This window comes from Protopterus annectens, chromosome 10.part0, assembly GCF_019279795.1.
Source record: "Protopterus annectens isolate FY-2018-M chromosome 10.part0, PAN1.0, whole genome shotgun sequence".
NCBI lineage: Eukaryota > Metazoa > Chordata > Ceratodontiformes > Protopteridae > Protopterus > Protopterus annectens.
The window spans coordinates 1,199,723,818-1,199,732,719 of NC_056744.1; the positions used below are offsets into that span (position 1 = coordinate 1,199,723,818).

The following is an 8,902-nucleotide window of genomic DNA, read 5'->3' on the forward strand; positions in this document are numbered from 1 at the left end:
AGAAGAAGAAGAAGAAGAAGATCATCCCTTCAGAAAATGTGGATATGCAGGAGAGGAAGGAGGAGGATAGTTGGGTTTCCATATTTTGGGGAAAGTTACATGGGTCAACCGAACCGAAGTGTGTAGTGCATGAGTCTCAGGAAACCATCTTCTTGATTGTGGAATTCCCCCTGCCAGTTAAGTATCACCTTCATAGGGGTACTCCCCCTTGTCTGTTAAATACAATCTTCATTGGGGTACTCCACCTGCCAATTAAATAGAATCTTGATTTTGTCAGTTAACATGGGTCAACCGAACCAAAGCGTGTAGTGGATGAGCCCCTGGAAACCATCTGCTTGATTGTGGAATTCCCCCTACCAGTTAACTATCATCTTCGTAGGGTACTCCCCCTGTCAGTTAAATACATTCCTGATTGGGGTACTCCCCCTGCCAGTTTAATAGAATCTTGATTTTGGCAGTTACATGGGTCAAGTGAACAGAAGCGTGTAGCGGATGAGCCTCTGGAAACCATCTTCTTGGTTGTGAACTTCCCTCTGCCAGTCAAGTATGATTGTCATTGGGGTACTCCCCGTCAGTTAAACACAATCTTGATTGGGATATTTGATAACTGGAAAAGAGCAGGTGAGGCAAGAAGAGGAGACCACACTTGGCTTGTTTTGAGCGACAAAAGCAGAAAAGAAATATTTTTGGAAAAATCCCAGGGATGAACTCAACAAAGTGTACAATAGAAAAACCTTCCACGATCTTGTTTGGAGCACACCTTGTGCCTGAAGCCATTTATTATGCTACCGAGAACAGGCAGCTCTAGTGTTGTAACTGTCATTACCTGCGTGGTGAGTTGTTTTTGCAATAGTGTATGAGGTTAGTGACAAAATGGGATTTGATCCCAAAGACTGGCTCTGCATCTATTTTGGAGCAGAAGAAATGTCTGACGAAATTTCGGTGTCTGAAGTCATACCCAATCATACTTTGCCTGTCAACATCTTACACTACATTTTGACTCATCTCCTTTCTGTTAGAAGACAATGCAAACTTTTTGAAAGTGTGAAGGGCTTTTGAGTAACCTGAGGGAATTGTAGGTATGCTAGTAAGAAGTTGCAATCTTTTCCTGCGGCTTTTAAAAAAAACGGGTGAAGAACGTGCTTTCCTGTTGATGGATTGCTTGAGCAGCTAGGATGGTCTAATCAGCAGCTCCTCTCAAATATGCAGACAGCACTTGAAACCAAAGGAGACCCTTTAAATGGTGGAAAGTGCTCCCCTCTTTTCCATAATGACAATCAGGTAGCCGAAAAGAAATACATGACTAACAGGGTCGAGCTTGCACATCTTAGTAGGGCGAGATAATATCTGAGGCTTGTAAGAGCTGATACTTCATACTGGAGGGGGTCGCCTGCCTGCCTGCCAGCACTATAATAGTAAAGAGACTGTGAATGCAGATGCACGATATAGTCATTTTGCACTTTAACAGGAGAGGGATAAAACATTTCGCATCTGCAAGGTTTGCCTGCAGTCAAGAAAAATGCAAGAAGGAAATGCCTTTCACTCAAAAACTTAATACTTGCATGGGAGGGGTGAAGGAAGGAGGGAAAGAAAGAAAAAAGAGAGAGAGAGAAGCAAAGGAAGACTGTCACTGTCATGAGCAAGAGGTAAGGCAAGGGAAAGAAAGCAAGAATAGAATGAAGAAAAAAGAAGGAAAGAAGGGAGGTAGGAAAAGGGCACGCAGAGCTTCTTTTGAGAGAGGAAGACAGAAAAGAAGTGCATTTGGAGAAAAAAGGTAAGCGTTGTAAATAACTGTAAATGACTGTTTGTTTCTGAGTTAGAAGAGTTAGATGTACAAGACAGGTTAGAAATAAGGACTGTGAGCTAATCATACTAGAATGAAAGAAACTCTTCTGAGTGTTAGTTTAAATTCAGGAATCTGTGCAGGCAACCACAACTGTGACTCGTGATGCAGCAGGTCTAGTTGAGGGAAGAAGAAGAAGATGAAGAAGAAGATTGCTCCTCCCACCCTACCCATACTGCCTTGCTCCTCCCAGATACCTCAGAACAAGTTTTCTGCAATCCTCCCACAAGAGAAAAATACATATTTATATAAGACAGTTTAAATTGAGGCTCAGGAGCTCAAAACAGGAACAAAGTTTCCCAGTATTATCCATCAGGTCCTTCAAAAATAAGGAAGGGGGAAGGAAGATTAAGGAACAGTGAAGCAGACAACACAGGTGGAATGTTACGGTGAGTAAATAACTTATTAATCTGATTAAACTTGTGGGCAGAGTCCCCAGCCACACTGATTTGAGTGGCCTCATGGAAGGATATTCCAGAGTAATGCAGTGCCAAAAGTAGCCCTATTCCTGGAGATGATATCAAGTTTGTAATGCGAAATACGAGTGTGAGAACTTGCCCATGAAGCAGCTGCACAAATATCCTCCAAGGAAACTCTTGACCAAAAGGCCCGAGATGTGGCTATAGATCTCATGGAATTAACTCTGACTGGTCTAGGTAAAGGAACATTGTTCAAAGAATAAACCTGAGAAATACAATCCCTTAACCATCAAGCAATAGTAGCTTTGACAACAGCTTTCCCTTTTTTGGAATCTGAGAAAGCCACAAACACTTGATCAGATTTTCTAAAAGATGTTGTCCTATCCAGACAGAAGCACAATTGTCTATGAACGTCTAAGAGGCGCAATATATATTCACCCTTATTCTGAAAATTCGGGAAAAACACAGGGAGGTTAATGGATTAATTAATGGTATTTACTGACACAACTTTCTGTAAGAAAGAGAGATTAGTACGTAAAGTAACTGTCTTTATGGAAATAAGATAGGGAGATTTGGAAGATAAAGCTTGAAGTTCCAAGACCCTTTAGGCAGAAGTAATTGCTACTATGATAGGGGGATGAAGAAGGAACGTACCCTTGAGAAAGGCTTTGCAAAGCCTAGAAAAAGCCAAAGATGCAGCATTTTCTCCAATATGAATATTAGAAATGGCTGCAACTGAACTTTGACAGTAGAAAAACTGGCCCCGGAATTAAACAGACTAGGCAGGAAATCCAAGACTGCAGAAATGGGCGTCATAAGTGGGTCAATGTGATGCTGTTGGGCCCAAATGGATAAACTTTTCCACTTACTTTTATAAATTTTGGTAGAAGACTTATGTGAGGAAATCAGAATCTTTTGGACTGTGGAAGAAAGCCTGGACTGTCTAACCATCACTGGAAATGGAAAACCCAAGTGTTAGTTTCAAGTTGTGAAGATCCAGATGGAGTTGCCCGGAGGGGGGAGACAGAAGAGGTTCCAGCATCCACGGAGGCCAAATCAGATGTGACCACAGGAAACTGAATCAGACTTGTCCAGGCAAAAAGGGGGCAATGAGGATCACTTTGCCTTCTGAAGAAATTTAGTAATCAGAGGAACTGGTGGGAATGCATAAAGCAGACCGGGGGACAAGCATAGACTAGAGCATCTCTTGGTGACTGTCCCTATGGAGGGATCAGGGCAAAGTACCTGCTGTATTTGTTGTTGAAAGGAGAGACAAAGAGGTCGCAGCAAGGTTGACTCCATCTGAGGAAAATCCTGCTTACCACTGACTGGTTTAGAGGCCACTCATGAAGCATCAATAGTACTATGCTGAGCCTGTCCGCCAATACATTTTGCTCCTCCTGGAATGTGCACTCTAACTAGAAAGCAGTTAGTAGAGAGAGAGCCCATTGCCACATTCTCACTGGTTCTCAACAAAGGGAGTAAAGACCTGGTTCCACTTTGTTTGCTGAAGTACCACACAACAGACAAGTTGCTGGTCTGAATCACAATAGTCCTTAGAGGAACAAGGAAGTGAAGGTCTTGCAATGCTAAAAGCACCACCCGCATCTCTAGGATGTTGATATGCAGATTGGTCTCTTACGTAGTCCATGTTTCTTAACTGTGTGTCCCAGGTAATGCCCATCCCACTCCAACTGGGAGGCATCCGTAATCAACGTGGCGATGGAGGTGGGAAGAATGAATTGTCAGCTTCTGACACTTCTGGATCATGAAGCCACCACAAAAGAGAATTTCTGCACACTCGAGACAGTCTTACAGGATGACTGAGGGGATGGTGCAGAAAGGACCATTGAATTGACAACATCCACTGCAGGACTCTCATATGTAAGTGAGCTGTCGGTATTAAAGTTATTGTTGCAGCCATAGATTCCAGAGCCCTAAGAACAAAAATTGCTGGAGGCACTGGAACCACTAGCATTTGCCTGACATGTGTCCTTAGTGAAAGAATCCTGTCTGATGGAAGATAGGCCAGGGTTTTGTTTGTATCCAAGAAGGCTCCTATAAAATCTATCATTTGCACAGGTTGCAACTGCAACTTCTGAGGATTTATAATGATCCTTAAGGTCGTGGCCAATTGCAAGAGAAAGTTCCTGGCCTGAATTACTAGATGCCTGGATGGTGCGACTAGGAGCCAGTCATCCAGGTACGGAAACACGTGGAATCCCTGCAGTCTATGGTGAGCTGCAACAACTGTCATGCATTTGGTGAACACCCAAGGGGCTGTGGTGAGACCAAATGGAAGCACATGAAGTTGGTAATAACTGGCTTCCTGCCTGAAATTGAGGTACCTTCTGGAGCATGTGTTCATTTATATATGATAGTGTGCATGCTTTAGGTCTGTAGAACACATCAAGTCATCCTTCTGAAGAAAGGGAAGGATGGACTGAACCGTGATCATCTTGAACTTCGTGTATTTCACCAATTGCTGAAGTCTCCTGTTTTCTTTGGAGCTAAAAATAATCAGAAGTAAATTTCTAATCTGCACTGGTCTGAGGGGGACCTCCTGAATGACTCTTTTTTTGAAGCAACTTTGCAATTTCCACAGCTGCCACCCCCCCCCCCCCCCTGACTGGGTGGAACATCGGGGAACTGTTGCTTTGGCTTGGAAAGATTTAAAAAGGGAATAGAGTAACATCTGGATGACTCCTTGCACCCACTGGTCGTTCATGATGGCTAACCAGGCTTTTAGATGAAAGGAGCAATATCCCCTGATTGCCTCTGGAAATGGACAGTTGGACAACACTTCAGGGATGCTCCAAGGACTTCTCTGAAGGAAAATCATGAGACCCCTAATTCATTGGACCTCCTCTGCTATGAGGACAGCATCTATCACTGGAATTATTCCCCCATCTGGCCTTGGGAAGAAAAATCTCCCTGAGCATCCTGGAAAGGGCACAGGGACTTTCTGAACCACAACTTCTTTCTCCTGAGCTGATTCCTGGAGAAAAACCTTTGTGAGGTACAGAAGCAGATTCCAACAACTGACAGGGTCTTTCTGTCTTTGCCACTGTGGGAGAGTGTGTCTCAAACACTCAGTCCAAACAGGGAAGAAAACGTCAAAGACGGTATTGACAAAAGACACCTTAAAGGGTTCCACGAAATCACACGGCCATATTCAGGCATGATGCCAAATGGTAATACCAGAACTGGCTGCCCTAGAGGTGCTCTCGATGGTGTGAGAGATGAGTCTCATGGACATGTTGGAAATGGACTGCAGAGTGGCCATACAGGAGGAAAAGTTATTCCATTCCTCTACCATCATGGAATCAGGGTCACAGCTAGAGAGTTCCTTAAACAAGTCCCTCTGTAGTTTTGTAAATTGGGAACAGTAATTCAGTGCTCTGAGGGTGAAAGTGGAAGAAGTGCAGAACCTTTTTCCAAATCTGTCCATACCCCTAGACTCCCTGTTAGGGGGCTGGACAGTACAGCTTTCCTGGGCAAGCTCTTTCTTCATGGCTGCTGCAACCACCATGGTATCTACTGGAATGCCCTTCATCCAGTGGTGTTTATCCTGGGGGGCACTAGAATTTTGTCAGCTCTTTTAGGTATCTGCTGTGCAGCATCTTGTTCCTTCCATGCCCTTGCAGACACCAGATCCTCTAGGGGGTTTGCAGAGGGGGAAACCCAGCATGTGCTTGGGCTGGTCCCAAAGGCCTCGATAAACACTGACTCATCCGGGGTGGAGTTTGGGCTGACAAGCCATCACTCTGACAAAGGATTTCTAAAATGTCTCCAAAGGATACATAAGGTGGAGATCTAGGGGACCCCTCCCCTTCATCAAAGTCAGTGTCTGTCATGAGGGATTCCTCTGGGGAATCTAGGTGCCTCCTTCTGCACCTTTTCTTCCCCGGGGCCTCTTTGGTGGGGTGCTCCGGAGAGGTGTCAGAAGAAGTCTGGGCTTCCACAAGTGTAAGAGACTGGAAGTCCTGAGGGGCCAGCTGCCCTAGTAGCAGAAGAGAGGTCTCCGATGTAGAGCTTAGGAGGGGAAGGGGTGGATCAGATACTGTAGGAATCAAAGGTCTCTTAGGAGTGGATAGGACTCTGTCTACTTCTTCAAAGGCTGAAGGACTCCCAGAGTCCCAAGGAAGCCTCCCCTGCCCGAAAGGATAAGGAAGAGACTGTCCCCAGTCAGCAGTAGCCCTCCACTCTGAGGGGGAGTTGGGTACGAGCTGTCAAATGCCAAGGCACCGAAGGGAAGCAAAAGCTCCGAGAACTTCAGAGTCTAAGTCATCCCCCTGGAATTGATATCGAGAGTTTGGCTCTGAGACGCATTCAGCCCTGACACGGTAGGAACAGAGTGAGTCAAGGAAGTAGTCAGGCTGGAAGAGGTAAAGACTGTCAGACTCGACAAATTGACCCCAGGGACCGACGGATCCCAGAGCTCTGAAACGGCAGGCCAGATTGGAGAAAGAGATACTATTCTGCAGGGAGTAGCTCTGTTCATAAATTCCATAGGGGATGGAGCTGGGATGACCCCCATCTGGATCTACATACAGAGAAACTTCCTCATCAATCTGTCCACCTCATTCTCCAACAGGCTTAGAGAGGACCTGATGAAAGAGGAAATAGAAGAGGGCCTGGAGTGAGGCATCCTGAGGAGACATACTCAGCACCACAAGCTCCAACCTTGAAGAGGCAACTGGGGCACGAGGCAGAGAGATTGGAGCCAAGCAACTCTGCTCCAAAGTTTTCAAGGCCTTTTTAGGAGGCTCAGCCACAACCAAGATGGAGGGGTCCAGGGACCATTTCTTAGGATCCCTGGCCTCCTTAAGACTTTTTGGTGGGGGTCTGTTCCCCTGAGGCAGAAGTAACAGACAGAGAATGAGAGGGGATAAGGCCTCTAAGGACCAGTTTGTTTTTCCTATCTGCAAAGGCCAGGAGGGAGAAAGGCCTTGCAGATAGAACAAGCCACCTTAACACGGGCAGGATCCAAACAATAAACTAACTCCCTTCGGGCATTAGCTACAGGGATCTACTGCCCACAGGAAGTGCATTTTTTAAAGCCAACACATTAAAGAAGGAAAAGAAGGAAAAACCAGAGACAAAAGGAGCGCAATGAACTTGCGGTGGAAAATATGACAATACACTACTAGAGAAACCCCCCTCCCTTTTTTTAAATTGAAAATAGGAAGTAGGGTAGGGTGCAAAAATAAAGGATTGGCCACAGGCCACTTATGATTTCACAGGAGAAAACATGTTAGAAAAACATGCAACCTTCACTGATGCATGGCAAATGAGATATGAGGTATCTGGGAGGACTGAGGTAGTATGAGTAGGGTGGGAGGAGCACTAGCTTGGAATCCTTAGCTTGCTGATGGCTGAGTGGGTTCCAAGGTTGGAAATGAGACCTACAGGTCTGATGAAGGCTGAACAGACATCAGTTGTTTCTGAGTTAGAAGAACTGTATGTATAAGACTGGTTAGAAATAAGGGATTCTGAGCTAAGCATACTAGCATGAAAGAAACATATCTGCTAGTTAGTTTATGCTCAATAAATTGTGCAACCAGAACTCCCCACTACCAAAATTTTCAAGAAAAAGAAGCAGAATCTCAGCCTTAGGAAGCAACATTCTTGTATGACTCTGGTTATGGAGAACCAGCACTGGAGGGGACAGGAAGAGGAGGAGGAGGAAATATGCAGTTGAGCTTCCCACATTTGGGAAAATCACAGACATCAACCCAATCAAAGCATGCAATGGAACAGCCTCAGGACACCATCTTCTTGATTGTCGTACTGACCCTGCCAGTTAAGTACAACTTTGGTTAATGGGAAATAGCAGGTGAGGTGAGAAGAGGAGAGGAAAGCATGCATGACATGATTTAAGAGAGAAAGACAGAAAGCAAGTCCTTTTGAAAAAAAAAAAGGTAAGCATTGTAAATAACACTAAACAATCAGTTGTTTCTGAGTTAGAAAAACTGTATGTATAAGACTGGTTACAAATAAGAGATTGTCAGTTAAGCATGCTAGAAGCAGAGGTGCTAGTTAATTTACTGTGCAACCACAACTCCCTACTAGGAAAGCCAACAAATGCAGACCCTCAGCCTCGGGAAGCAACATTCATGTATGACTTTGGTTATGGAAAAACAGCAGGTCCAGTGTTGTAAATGGCATTACTTGGGTGGTGAGATGGTTTACAATGGTGTATGAGGATAGTGACAAACCTTGGTTTAAATGCAAATATGGGCTCTCTATTTTTATTGCACAAGAAGAAAAGTCTGGAATATCACAGTTGGGAAACTACCCTCTTGATGACGGTGGAGGAGGAGGGGGAGTGAGGAGGAGGAAATATGCAGTTAAGTTTCCTCACAGGGGTCAACCCAACTAAAGTGTGCAATGGTAGAGCCTTGGGAAACCATCCTCTTGATTGTGGTACTGCCCCTGCCAGTTAAGTATGACTTTAGTTAATGGGAAATAGCAGGTGAGGTGAGAAGAGGAGATGAGGGCATGCATGGCCTGTTTCAAGAGAGAAAGACAGAAAAGAAGTCCATTTGGAGATAAAAGGTAAGTACTGAAAAAAGTAAATGACCTGTTGTTTCTATTTTTGAAGAACTGTATGTATAAGACTGGTTAGAAATAAAGG

The 8,902-nt window shown here is 44.6% G+C and overlaps 1 pseudogene; it reads right to left on the reverse strand.

The window, feature by feature from the left end:
* Positions 1 to 7,948: 7,948 nt before the first annotated feature.
* On the reverse strand, positions 7,949 to 8,076 carry LOC122814599 (annotated as a pseudogene).
* Positions 8,077 to 8,902: the final 826 nt, after the last annotated feature.